This window comes from Opisthocomus hoazin, unplaced genomic scaffold (assembly GCF_030867145.1).
Source record: "Opisthocomus hoazin isolate bOpiHoa1 unplaced genomic scaffold, bOpiHoa1.hap1 HAP1_SCAFFOLD_187, whole genome shotgun sequence".
Taxonomy (NCBI): domain Eukaryota; kingdom Metazoa; phylum Chordata; class Aves; order Opisthocomiformes; family Opisthocomidae; genus Opisthocomus; species Opisthocomus hoazin.
Window position 1 is genome coordinate 62,501 of NW_027448770.1, and position 12,500 is coordinate 75,000.

Sequence of the window (12,500 nt, forward strand, 5' to 3'; positions counted from 1 at the left end):
CGCGGATGGCTGCTGTTAACGGGCGTGGGGAGGGGGGGGGAGCCACGGCAGGCTCCACTCCCAAACCCCGGCCCTACAAGCGTTCGAGTGCCGGAGACCGCCGCCCGTCTCGGCCCGGCCCTGGAGAAACCCCTCTTGGAGCCCTCGCTCCAGTCGGCAACGGCCACCGGAGCCTGCGGGCAAGCAGCGGCTTCGCGCGGCTTCTGGCAGTCGGAAGCGCCGTGCGCGATAGGTAGGAGGCAGAACGGCCACGGCCAGGGCCGCCGGGCAACGCCCGAGTCTGCCGGCTGAGCCGCGGGTGACAAGCGTTCGAGTGCCGGCGACCGCCGCCCGTCTCGGGCCGGCCCTGGAGAAACCCCTCTTGGAGCCCTCGCTCCAGTCGGCAACGGCCACCGGAGCCTGCGGGCAAGCAGCGGCTTCGCGCGGCTTCTGGCAGTCGGAAGCGCCGTGCGCGATAGGTAGGAGGCAGAACGGCCACGGCCAGGGCCGCCGGGCAACGCCCGAGTCTGCCGGCTGAGCCGCGGGTGACAAGCGTTCGAGTGCCGGCGACCGCCGCCGGTCTCGGCCCGGCCCTGGAGAAACCCCTCTTGGAGCCCTCGCTCCAGTCGGCAACGGCCACCGGAGCCTGCGGGCAAGCAGCGGCTTCGCGCGGCTTCTGGCAGTCGGAAGCGCCGTGCGCGATAGGTAGGAGGCAGAACGGCCACGGCCAGGGCCGCCGGGCAACGCCCGAGTCTGCCCGCTGAGCCGCGGCTGACAAGCGTTCGAGTGCCGGCGACCGCCGCCGGTCTCGGCCCGGCCCTGGAGAAACCCCTCTTGGAGCCCTCGCTCCAGTCGGCAACGGCCACCGGAGCCTGCGGGCAAGCAGCGGCTTCGCGCGGCTTCTGGCAGTCGGAAGCGCCGTGCGCGATAGGTAGGAGGCAGAACGGCCACGGCCAGGGCCGCCGGGCAACGCCCGAGTCTGCCGGCTGAGCCGCGGGTGACAAGCGTTCGAGTGCCGGCGACCGCCGCCCGTCTCGGCCCGGCCCTGGAGAAACCCCTCTTGGAGCCCTCGCTCCAGTCGGCAACGGCCACCGGAGCCTGCGGGCAAGCAGCGGCTTCGCGCGGCTTCTGGCAGTCGGAAGCGCCGTGCGCGATAGGTAGGAGGCAGAACGGCCACGGCCACAGCCGCCGTGCAACGCCCGAGTCTGCCGGCTGAACCGCGAGTAGCTGCAGCGGTTCGATGGCGCTGGTCCGCGAGCGCCAGCCCTCTGCCCTAGTATACGGACAGCGAGGTCCCCGGCCCCGGCGGGCTCGAAGAGAACCGTCTTCCCCCAGCGGGGAGGCGCGCGAGCGCCGCCGACTCTTACCATGACGTAACTGGAGGCAGCGCAAAGCAGCGACCCCTTCGGCAGCTCCGAAGAAGAACCGGGCAAGACGTCTACCTGCCAGAACCGCGGTGGAGCCAAAGTCCCGCCGGAGCGAGGTAGACGAGGCATCCCTTTCCGCCGGCAGCTCCGGCGGCCACATCGGGCACACCGGACCCGGCGGACGGTAAAACGGGTAGACCTGGCCTCCCTGCCGGCAGAACGGGTAGACGAGGCCTCCCTGCCTGGAACCGGGTAGACCTGGCATCCCTGCCGGAAGCGGGTAGACCTGGCATCCCTGCCGGTAAAACGGGTAGACCTGGCCTCCCTGCCGGCAGAACGGGTAGACGAGGCCTCCCTGCCTGGAACCGGGTAGACCTGGCATCCCTGCCGGAAGCGGGTAGACCTGGCATCCCTGCCGGTAAAACGGGTAGACCTGGCCTCCCTGCCGGCAGAACGGGTAGACGAGGCCTCCCTGCCTGGAACCGGGTAGACCTGGCATCCCTGCCGGAAGCGGGTAGACCTGGCATCCCTGCCGGCAAAACGGGTAGACCTGGTCTCCCTGCCGCCAAAACGGGTAGACCTGGCCTCCCTGCAGGTAAAACGGGTAGACCTGGCCTCCCTGCCGGCAGAACGGGTAGACCTGGCCTCCCTGCCGCCAGAACGGGTAGACCTGGCATCCCTGCCGGCAAAACGGGTAGACCTGGTCTCCCTGCCGGTAAAACGGGTAGACCTGTTCTCCCTGCCGGCAAAACGGGTAGACCTGGCCTCCCTGCCGGCAGAACGGGTAGACCTGGCCTCCCTGCCGCCAGAACGGGTAGACCTGGCATCCCTGCCGGCAAAACGGGTAGACCTGGTCTCCCTGCCGGTAAAACGGGTAGACCTGGTCTCCCTGCAGGTAAAACGGGTAGACCTGTTATCCCTGCCGGCAAAACGGGTAGACCTGGCATCCCTGCCGGTAAAACGGGTAGACCTGGTCTCCCTGCCGGCAAAAAGGGTAGACCTGTTCTCCCTGCCGCCAGAACGGGTAGACCTGGCCTCCCTGCCGGTAAAATGGGTAGACCTGGTCTCCGTGCAGGTAAAACGGGTAGACCTGGTATCCCTGCCGGCAGAACGGGTAGACCTGGTCTCCCTGCCGCCAGAACGGGTAGACCTGGCATCCCTGCCGGCAAAACGGGTAGACCTGGTCTCCCTGCCGGTAAAACGGGTAGACATGGCCTCCCTGCAGGTAAAACGGGTAGACCTGTTCTCCCTGCCGGCAAAACGGGTAGACCTGGCATCCCTGCCGGCAAAACGGGTAGACCTGGTCTCCCTGCCGGTAAATGGGTAGACCGGGTCTCCCTGCCGCTAGAACGGGTAGACCTGGCCTCCCTGCCGGCAACATGGGTAGACCTGGCCTCCCTGCCGGTAAAACGGGTAGACCTGGCATCCCTGCAGGTAAAACGGGTAGACCTGGCATCCCTGCCGGCAAAACGGGTAGACCTGTTCTCCCTGCAGGTAAAACGGGTAGACCTGTTCTCCCTGCCGCCAGAACGGGTAGACCTGGCATCCCTGCCGGCAAAACGGGTAGACCTGGCATCCCTGCCGGTAAATGGGTAGACCTGGCATCCCTGCCGGAAAAACGGGTAGACCTGGCATCCCTGCCGGCAATACGGGTAGACCTGGTCTCCCTGCCGCTAGAACGGGTAGACCTGGCATCCCTGCCGGTAAAACAGGTAGACCTGGCCTCCCTGCCGCCAGAACGGGTAGACCTGGCATCCCTGCCGGTAAAACGGGTAGACCTGGCCTCCCTGCCGGCAGAACGGGTAGACCTGGTCTCCCTGCAGGTAAAACGGGTAGACCTGGCCTCCCTGCCGGCAGAACGGGTAGACCTGGCCTCCCTGCCGGCAGAAGGGGTAGACCTGTCCTCCCTGCGGACAGAGCGGGTCGCCCGTGCTGGAGGCCCGTATGCAGGGGTGCCTGCACGGGGTGGGAAGGGGCGGCGGCGGGCTGCCTGTGCTCTCTCAGCCGGGGCGGCGGTGGGGGGGCTTGCGGGGGGTGGCTTGGGGCGGCAGGCCGGTCCTGCCGGAGGCCCGTATGCAGGGGTGCCTGCACAGGGTGGGTGGGCCGGCGGCGGGCTGCCTGTGCTCTCTCAGCCGGGGCGGCGGTGGGGGGGCTTGCGGGGGGTGGCTGGGGTCGGCAGGCCGGCCCTGCCGGAGGCCCGTATGCAGGGGTGCCTGCACGGGGTGGGAAGGGGCGGCGGCGGGCTGCCTGTGCTCTCTCAGCCGGGGCGGCGGTGGGGGGGCCTGTGGCGGGTGGCTGGGGGCGGCAGGCCGGCCCTGCCGGAGGCCCGTATGCAGGGGTGCCTGCACGGGGTGGGAAGGGCCGGCGGCGGGCTGCCTGTGCTGTTTCAGTCGGGGCGGCGGTGGGGGGGCTTGCGGGGGGTGGCTGGGGTCGGCAGGCCCGCCCTGCCGGAGGCCCGTATGCAGGGGTGCCTGCACGGGGTGGGTGGGCCTGCGGCGGGCTGCCTGTGCTCTCTGAGCCGGGGCGGCGGTGGGGGGGGCTTGCGGGGGGTGGCTGGGGGCGGCAGGCCGGCCCTGCCGGAGGCCCGTATGCAGGGGTGCCTGCACGGGGTGGGAAGGGGCGGCGGCGGGGTGCCTGTGCTCTCTGAGCCGGGGCGGCGGTGGGGGGGCTTGCGGGGGGTGGCTGGGGTCGGCAGGCCGGCCCTGCCGGAGGCCCGTATGCAGGGGTGCCTGCACGGGGTGGGAAGGGCCGGCGGCGGGCTGCCTGTGCTCTCTCAGCCGGGGCGGCGGTGGGGGGGCCTGTGGCGGGTGGCTGGGGGCGGCAGGCCGGCCCTGCCGGAGGCCCGTATGCAGGGGTGCCTGCACGGGGTGGGAAGGGCCGGCGGCGGGCTGCCTGTGCTCTCTCAGCCGGGGCGGCGGTGGGGGGGGTTGCGGGGGGTGGCTGGGGTCGGCAGGCCGGCCCTGCCGGAGGCCCGTATGCAGGGGTGCCTGCACGGGGTGGGAAGGGCCGGCGGCGGGCTGCCTGTGCTCTCTCAGCCGGGGCGGCGGTGGGGGGGGTTGCGGGGGGTGGCTGGGGTCGGCAGGCCGGCCCTGCCGGAGGCCCGTATGCAGGGGTGCCTGCACGGGGTGGGTGGGCCTGCGGCGGGCTGCCTGTGCTCTCTGAGCCGGGGCGGCGGTGGGGGGGGCTTGCGGGGGGTGGCTGGGGGCGGCAGGCCGGCCCTGCCGGAGGCCCGTATGCAGGGGTGCCTGCACGGGGTGGGAAGGGGCGGCGGCGGGTTGCCTGTGCTCTCTCAGCCGGGGCGGCGGTGGGGGGGCTTGCGGGGGGTGGCTGGGGGCGGCAGGCCGGCCCTGCCGGAGGCCCGTATGCAGGGGTGCCTGCACGGGGTGGGAAGGGCCGGCGGCGGGCTGCCTGTGCTGTCTCAGTCGGGGCGGCGGTGGGGGGGGTTGCGGGGGGTGGCTGGGGTCGGCAGGCCGGCCCTGCCGGAGGCCCGTATGCAGGGGTGCCTGCACGGGGTGGGTGGGCCTGCGGCGGGCTGCCTGTGCTCTCTGAGCCGGGGCGGCGGTGGGGGGGGCTTGCGGGGGGTGGCTGGGGTCGGCAGGCCGGCCCTGCCGGAGGCCCGTATGCAGGGGTGCCTGCACGGGGTGGGAAGGGCCGGCGGCGGGCTGCCTGTGCTGTCTCAGTCGGGGCGGCGGTGGGGGGGGTTGCGGGGGGTGGCTGGGGTCGGCAGGCCGGCCCTGCCGGAGGCCCGTATGCAGGGGTGCCTGCACGGGGTGGGTGGGCCTGCGGCGGGCTGCCTGTGCTCTCTGAGCCGGGGCGGCGGTGGGGGGGGCTTGCGGGGGGTGGCTGGGGGCGGCAGGCCGGCCCTGCCGGAGGCCCGTATGCAGGGGTGCCTGCACGGGGTGGGAAGGGCCGGCGGCGGGCTGCCTGTGCTGTCTCAGTCGGGGCGGCGGTGGGGGGGCTTGCGGGGGGTGGCTGGGGTCGGCAGGCCGGCCCTGCCGGAGGCCCGTATGCAGGGGTGCCTGCACGGGGTGGGTGGGCCTGCGGCGGGCTGCCTGTGCTCTCTGAGCCGGGGCGGCGGTGGGGGGGGCTTGCGGGGGGTGGCTGGGGGCGGCAGGCCGGCCCTGCCGGAGGCCCGTATGCAGGGGTGCCTGCACGGGGTGGGAAGGGGCGGCGGCGGGGTGCCTGTGCTCTCTCAGCCGGGGCGGCGGTGGGGGGGCTTGCGGGGGGTGGCTGGGGGCGGCAGGCCGGTCCTGCCGGAGGCCCGTATGCAGGGGTGCCTGCACAGGGTGGGTGGGCCGGCGGCGGGCTGCCTGTGCTCTCTCAGCCGGGGCGGCGGTGGGGGGGCTTGCGGGGGGTGGCTGGGGTCGGCAGGCCGGCCCTGCCGGAGGCCCGTATGCAGGGGTGCCTGCACGGGGTGGGAAGGGGCGGCGGCGGGCTGCCTGTGCTCTCTCAGCCGGGGCGGCGGTGGGGGGGCCTGTGGCGGGTGGCTGGGGGCGGCAGGCCGGCCCTGCCGGAGGCCCGTATGCAGGGGTGCCTGCACGGGGTGGGAAGGGCCGGCGGCGGGCTGCCTGTGCTGTTTCAGTCGGGGCGGCGGTGGGGGGGCTTGCGGGGGGTGGCTGGGGTCGGCAGGCCGGCCCTGCCGGAGGCCCGTATGCAGGGGTGCCTGCACGGGGTGGGTGGGCCTGCGGCGGGCTGCCTGTGCTCTCTGAGCCGGGGCGGCGGTGGGGGGGGCTTGCGGGGGGTGGCTGGGGGCGGCAGGCCGGCCCTGCCGGAGGCCCGTATGCAGGGGTGCCTGCACGGGGTGGGAAGGGGCGGCGGCGGGCTGCCTGTGCTCTCTCAGCCGGGGCGGCGGTGGGGGGGCTTGCGGGGGGTGGCTTGGGGCGGCAGGCCGGTCCTGCCGGAGGCCCGTATGCAGGGGTGCCTGCACAGGGTGGGTGGGCCGGCGGCGGGCTGCCTGTGCTCTCTCAGCCGGGGCGGCGGTGGGGGGGCTTGCGGGGGGTGGCTGGGGTCGGCAGGCCGGCCCTGCCGGAGGCCCGTATGCAGGGGTGCCTGCACGGGGTGGGAAGGGGCGGCGGCGGGCTGCCTGTGCTCTCTCAGCCGGGGCGGCGGTGGGGGGGCCTGTGGCGGGTGGCTGGGGGCGGCAGGCCGGCCCTGCCGGAGGCCCGTATGCAGGGGTGCCTGCACGGGGTGGGAAGGGCCGGCGGCGGGCTGCCTGTGCTGTTTCAGTCGGGGCGGCGGTGGGGGGGCTTGCGGGGGGTGGCTGGGGTCGGCAGGCCCGCCCTGCCGGAGGCCCGTATGCAGGGGTGCCTGCACGGGGTGGGTGGGCCTGCGGCGGGCTGCCTGTGCTCTCTGAGCCGGGGCGGCGGTGGGGGGGGCTTGCGGGGGGTGGCTGGGGGCGGCAGGCCGGCCCTGCCGGAGGCCCGTATGCAGGGGTGCCTGCACGGGGTGGGAAGGGGCGGCGGCGGGGTGCCTGTGCTCTCTGAGCCGGGGCGGCGGTGGGGGGGCTTGCGGGGGGTGGCTGGGGTCGGCAGGCCGGCCCTGCCGGAGGCCCGTATGCAGGGGTGCCTGCACGGGGTGGGAAGGGCCGGCGGCGGGCTGCCTGTGCTCTCTCAGCCGGGGCGGCGGTGGGGGGGCCTGTGGCGGGTGGCTGGGGGCGGCAGGCCGGCCCTGCCGGAGGCCCGTATGCAGGGGTGCCTGCACGGGGTGGGAAGGGCCGGCGGCGGGCTGCCTGTGCTCTCTCAGCCGGGGCGGCGGTGGGGGGGGTTGCGGGGGGTGGCTGGGGTCGGCAGGCCGGCCCTGCCGGAGGCCCGTATGCAGGGGTGCCTGCACGGGGTGGGAAGGGCCGGCGGCGGGCTGCCTGTGCTCTCTCAGCCGGGGCGGCGGTGGGGGGGGTTGCGGGGGGTGGCTGGGGTCGGCAGGCCGGCCCTGCCGGAGGCCCGTATGCAGGGGTGCCTGCACGGGGTGGGTGGGCCTGCGGCGGGCTGCCTGTGCTCTCTGAGCCGGGGCGGCGGTGGGGGGGGCTTGCGGGGGGTGGCTGGGGGCGGCAGGCCGGCCCTGCCGGAGGCCCGTATGCAGGGGTGCCTGCACGGGGTGGGAAGGGGCGGCGGCGGGTTGCCTGTGCTCTCTCAGCCGGGGCGGCGGTGGGGGGGCTTGCGGGGGGTGGCTGGGGGCGGCAGGCCGGCCCTGCCGGAGGCCCGTATGCAGGGGTGCCTGCACGGGGTGGGAAGGGCCGGCGGCGGGCTGCCTGTGCTGTCTCAGTCGGGGCGGCGGTGGGGGGGGTTGCGGGGGGTGGCTGGGGTCGGCAGGCCGGCCCTGCCGGAGGCCCGTATGCAGGGGTGCCTGCACGGGGTGGGTGGGCCTGCGGCGGGCTGCCTGTGCTCTCTGAGCCGGGGCGGCGGTGGGGGGGGCTTGCGGGGGGTGGCTGGGGTCGGCAGGCCGGCCCTGCCGGAGGCCCGTATGCAGGGGTGCCTGCACGGGGTGGGAAGGGCCGGCGGCGGGCTGCCTGTGCTGTCTCAGTCGGGGCGGCGGTGGGGGGGGTTGCGGGGGGTGGCTGGGGTCGGCAGGCCGGCCCTGCCGGAGGCCCGTATGCAGGGGTGCCTGCACGGGGTGGGTGGGCCTGCGGCGGGCTGCCTGTGCTCTCTGAGCCGGGGCGGCGGTGGGGGGGGCTTGCGGGGGGTGGCTGGGGGCGGCAGGCCGGCCCTGCCGGAGGCCCGTATGCAGGGGTGCCTGCACGGGGTGGGAAGGGCCGGCGGCGGGCTGCCTGTGCTGTCTCAGTCGGGGCGGCGGTGGGGGGGCTTGCGGGGGGTGGCTGGGGTCGGCAGGCCGGCCCTGCCGGAGGCCCGTATGCAGGGGTGCCTGCACGGGGTGGGTGGGCCTGCGGCGGGCTGCCTGTGCTCTCTGAGCCGGGGCGGCGGTGGGGGGGGCTTGCGGGGGGTGGCTGGGGGCGGCAGGCCGGCCCTGCCGGAGGCCCGTATGCAGGGGTGCCTGCACGGGGTGGGAAGGGGCGGCGGCGGGGTGCCTGTGCTCTCTCAGCCGGGGCGGCGGTGGGGGGGCTTGCGGGGGGTGGCTGGGGGCGGCAGGCCGGTCCTGCCGGAGGCCCGTATGCAGGGGTGCCTGCACAGGGTGGGTGGGCCGGCGGCGGGCTGCCTGTGCTCTCTCAGCCGGGGCGGCGGTGGGGGGGCTTGCGGGGGGTGGCTGGGGTCGGCAGGCCGGCCCTGCCGGAGGCCCGTATGCAGGGGTGCCTGCACGGGGTGGGAAGGGGCGGCGGCGGGCTGCCTGTGCTCTCTCAGCCGGGGCGGCGGTGGGGGGGCCTGTGGCGGGTGGCTGGGGGCGGCAGGCCGGCCCTGCCGGAGGCCCGTATGCAGGGGTGCCTGCACGGGGTGGGAAGGGCCGGCGGCGGGCTGCCTGTGCTGTTTCAGTCGGGGCGGCGGTGGGGGGGCTTGCGGGGGGTGGCTGGGGTCGGCAGGCCGGCCCTGCCGGAGGCCCGTATGCAGGGGTGCCTGCACGGGGTGGGTGGGCCTGCGGCGGGCTGCCTGTGCTCTCTGAGCCGGGGCGGCGGTGGGGGGGGCTTGCGGGGGGTGGCTGGGGGCGGCAGGCCGGCCCTGCCGGAGGCCCGTATGCAGGGGTGCCTGCACGGGGTGGGAAGGGGCGGCGGCGGGGTGCCTGTGCTCTCTGAGCCGGGGCGGCGGTGGGGGGGCTTGCGGGGGGTGGCTTGGGGCGGCAGGCCGGTCCTGCCGGAGGCCCGTATGCAGGGGTGCCTGCACAGGGTGGGTGGGCCGGCGGCGGGCTGCCTGTGCTCTCTCAGCCGGGGCGGCGGTGGGGGGGCTTGCGGGGGGTGGCTGGGGGCGGCAGGCCGGCCCTGCCGGAGGCCCGTATGCAGGGGTGCCTGCACGGGGTGGGAAGGGGCGGCGGCGGGTTGCCTGTGCTCTCTCAGCCGGGGCGGCGGTGGGGGGGCTTGCGGGGGGTGGCTGGGGGCGGCAGGCCGGTCCTGCCGGAGGCCCGTATGCAGGGGTGCCTGCACAGGGTGGGTGGGCCGGCGGCGGGCTGCCTGTGCTCTCTGAGCCGGGGCGGCGGTGGGGGGGCTTGCGGGGGGTGGCTGGGGGCGGCAGGCCGGCCCTGCCGGAGGCCCGTATGCAGGGGTGCCTGCACGGGGTGGGAAGGGGCGGCGGCGGGGTTCCTGTGCTCTCTGAGCCGGGGCGGCGGTGGGGGGGCTTGCGGGGGGTGGCTGGGGGCGGCAGGCCGGCCCTGCCGGAGGCCCGTATGCAGGGGTGCCTGCACGGGGTGGGAAGGGGCGGCGGCGGGGTTCCTGTGCTCTCTGAGCCGGGGCGGCGGTGGGGGGGCTTGCGGGGGGTGGCTGGGGGCGGCAGGCCGGCTCTGCCGGAGGCCCGTATGCAGGGGTGCCTGCACGGGGTGGGAAGGGCCGGCGGCGGGCTGCCTGTGCTCTCTCAGCCGGGGCGGCGGTGGGGGGGCTTGCGGGGGGTGGCTGGGGTCGGCAGGCCGGTCCTGCCGGAGGCCCGTATGCAGGGGTGCCTGCACGGGGTGGGAAGGGCCGGCGGCGGGCTGCCTGTGCTGTCTCAGTCGGGGCGGCGGTGGGGGGGCTTGCGGGGGGTGGCTGGGGTCGGCAGGCCGGCCCTGCCGGAGGCCCGTATGCAGGGGTGCCTGCACGGGGTGGGTGGGCCTGCGGCGGGCTGCCTGTGCTCTCTGAGTCGGGGCGGCGGTGGGGGGGGCTTGCGGGGGGTGGCTGGGGGCGGCAGGCCGGCCGTGCCGGAGGCCCGTATGCAGGGGTGCCTGCACGGGGTGGGAAGGGCCGGCGGCGGGCTGCCTGTGCTCTCTCAGCCGGGGCGGCGGTGGGGGGGGTTGCGGGGGGTGGCTGGGGTCGGCAGGCCGGCCCTGCCGGAGGCCCGTATGCAGGGGTGCCTGCACGGGGTGGGAAGGGCCGGCGGCGGGCTGCCTGTGCTCTCTCAGTCGGGGCGGCGGTGGGGGGGCTTGCGGGGGGTGGCTGGGGTCGGCAGGCCGGCCCTGCCGGAGGCCCGTATGCAGGGGTGCCTGCACGGGGTGGGTGGGCCGGCGGCGGGCTGCCTGTGCTCTCTGAGCCGGGGCGGCGGTGGGGGGGGCTTGCGGGGGGTGGCTGGGGGCGGCAGGCCGGCCCTGCCGGAGGCCCGTATGCAGGGGTGCCTGCACGGGGTGGGAAGGGCCGGCGGCGGGGTGCCTGTGCTCTCTCAGCCGGGGCGGCGGTGGGGGGGCTTGCGGGGGGTGGCTGGGGGCGGCAGGCCGGTCCTGCCGGAGGCCCGTATGCAGGGGTGCCTGCACGGGGTGGGTGGGCCGGCGGCGGGCTGCCTGTGCTCTCTGAGCCGGGGCGGCGGTGGGGGGGCTTGCGGGGGGTGGCTGGGGGCGGCAGGCCGGCCCTGCCGGAGGCCCGTATGCAGGGGTGCCTGCACGGGGTGGGAAGGGCCGGCGGCGGGCTGCCTGTGCTCTCTCAGTCGGGGCGGCGGTGGGGGGGCTTGCGGGGGGTGGCTGGGGTCGGCAGGCCGGCCCTGCCGGAGGCCCGTATGCAGGGGTGCCTGCACGGGGTGGGTGGGCCGGCGGCGGGCTGCCTGTGCTCTCTGAGCCGGGGCGGCGGTGGGGGGGGCTTGCGGGGGGTGGCTGGGGGCGGCAGGCCGGCCCTGCCGGAGGCCCGTATGCAGGGGTGCCTGCACGGGGTGGGAAGGGGCGGCGGCGGGGTGCCTGTGCTCTCTCAGCCGGGGCGGCGGTGGGGGGGCTTGCGGGGGGGTGGCTGGGGGCGGCAGGCCGGTCCTGCCGGAGGCCCGTATGCAGGGGTGCCTGCACGGGGGTGGGTTGGGGGGGGCGGCGGGAATTTTTTGGTTTTTGTTGCTTTTTTATTTCTTTTTCCGCTTTTGAAACAGAGACGCCGCCCCGTCCTCGGGCGTTTCAGCCGAGCTGATGGAAAGCGGCGCCCCTTCCCGTCGCTTGCGGGGGGGGGTGGTGCAGGAGGGGGGAGGCGGCGCGCGCCTGAAATTCCCCTCGCCACCCCCCGTTTCCGAGACTTCGCCGTATCTAGTGGAAGGCGCTAAGCTTGGCCGGACTGTCTCGCTGAAGGCTTTCTTACTCTGCATCGGTTCTGACGGTGGGCGAGAAAAAAAAACAAAACCAAAGCAGAGCAGGGAAACAGTTACAAAAATTTCTTGAGAGCCAGCACCGGCCCGCCCATCGGCAGACGGAGCGGCGCCCGGGGTCAACGAGTGCCACCCTGCTGCTTAGCAACCGGAACCCGAGCCGGCCCGCCCCGCCCACCCGCCGGCAAGGGGCGGGCGCTTCCCCGCGGCAGAAGGGGGAGACAGAGACTGAGAGACGGGGTCGAGGAGCAGGCGGGGAGCCTTGCGCTGAGGTAGGCTGGGGACGGGGCCTCTTTTCCGAGAAGATTGAGGTTTGAGTCGGGGGGGGGGGGGGGGGGGGGCGGCGGCAGGGGCTGCTTGTGCGCTCTCGGCCGGGGCGGCGGTGGGGGGGTGGCGGGGTGGGGGGGGGCAGCGGAGCGGCCGTGCCGGAGGCCCGTATGCAGGGGTGCCCGCACCGGGGGGGGGGTGGGGGGGGGCGGCGGCAGGGGCTGCTTGTGCGCTCTCGGCCGGGGCGGCGGTGGGGGGGGGCTTGCGGGTGGGGGTGCGGCGGCCGGGCTGCCGTGCCGGAGGCCCGTTTGCAGGGGTGCCTGCACGGGGGGAGGTGGGGGGGGGGGGGGGCGGGGCGGCGGGAATTTTTTGGTTTTTGTTGCTTTTTTATTTTTTTTCCGCTTTTGAAACACAGACGCCGCCCCGCCTTCGGGCGTTTCAGCCGAGCTGATAGAAAGCTGCGCCCCTTCCCGTTGCTTGCGGGGGGGGTTGGTGCCGCGGAAGGGGGTGGCGGGGGGGGCGGGAACGGGACGGGGACGGGGACGGGGACGGGGACGGGGACGGGGACGGGGACGGGGACGGGTCTGGCCGACGGGTCTGGACGACAGCGCCCCCCCCACCCCGCGTCCCGGCCGGCCACCACGTCTACCCGGGACCGGGTCGGCGGGGAGGACAGGTCTACCCGGGACCGGTTCGGCGGGGAGGACAGGTCTACCCGACAGCGCCCCCCCCATCGCCCCGCGTCCCGGCCGGCCACCACGTCTACCCGGGACCG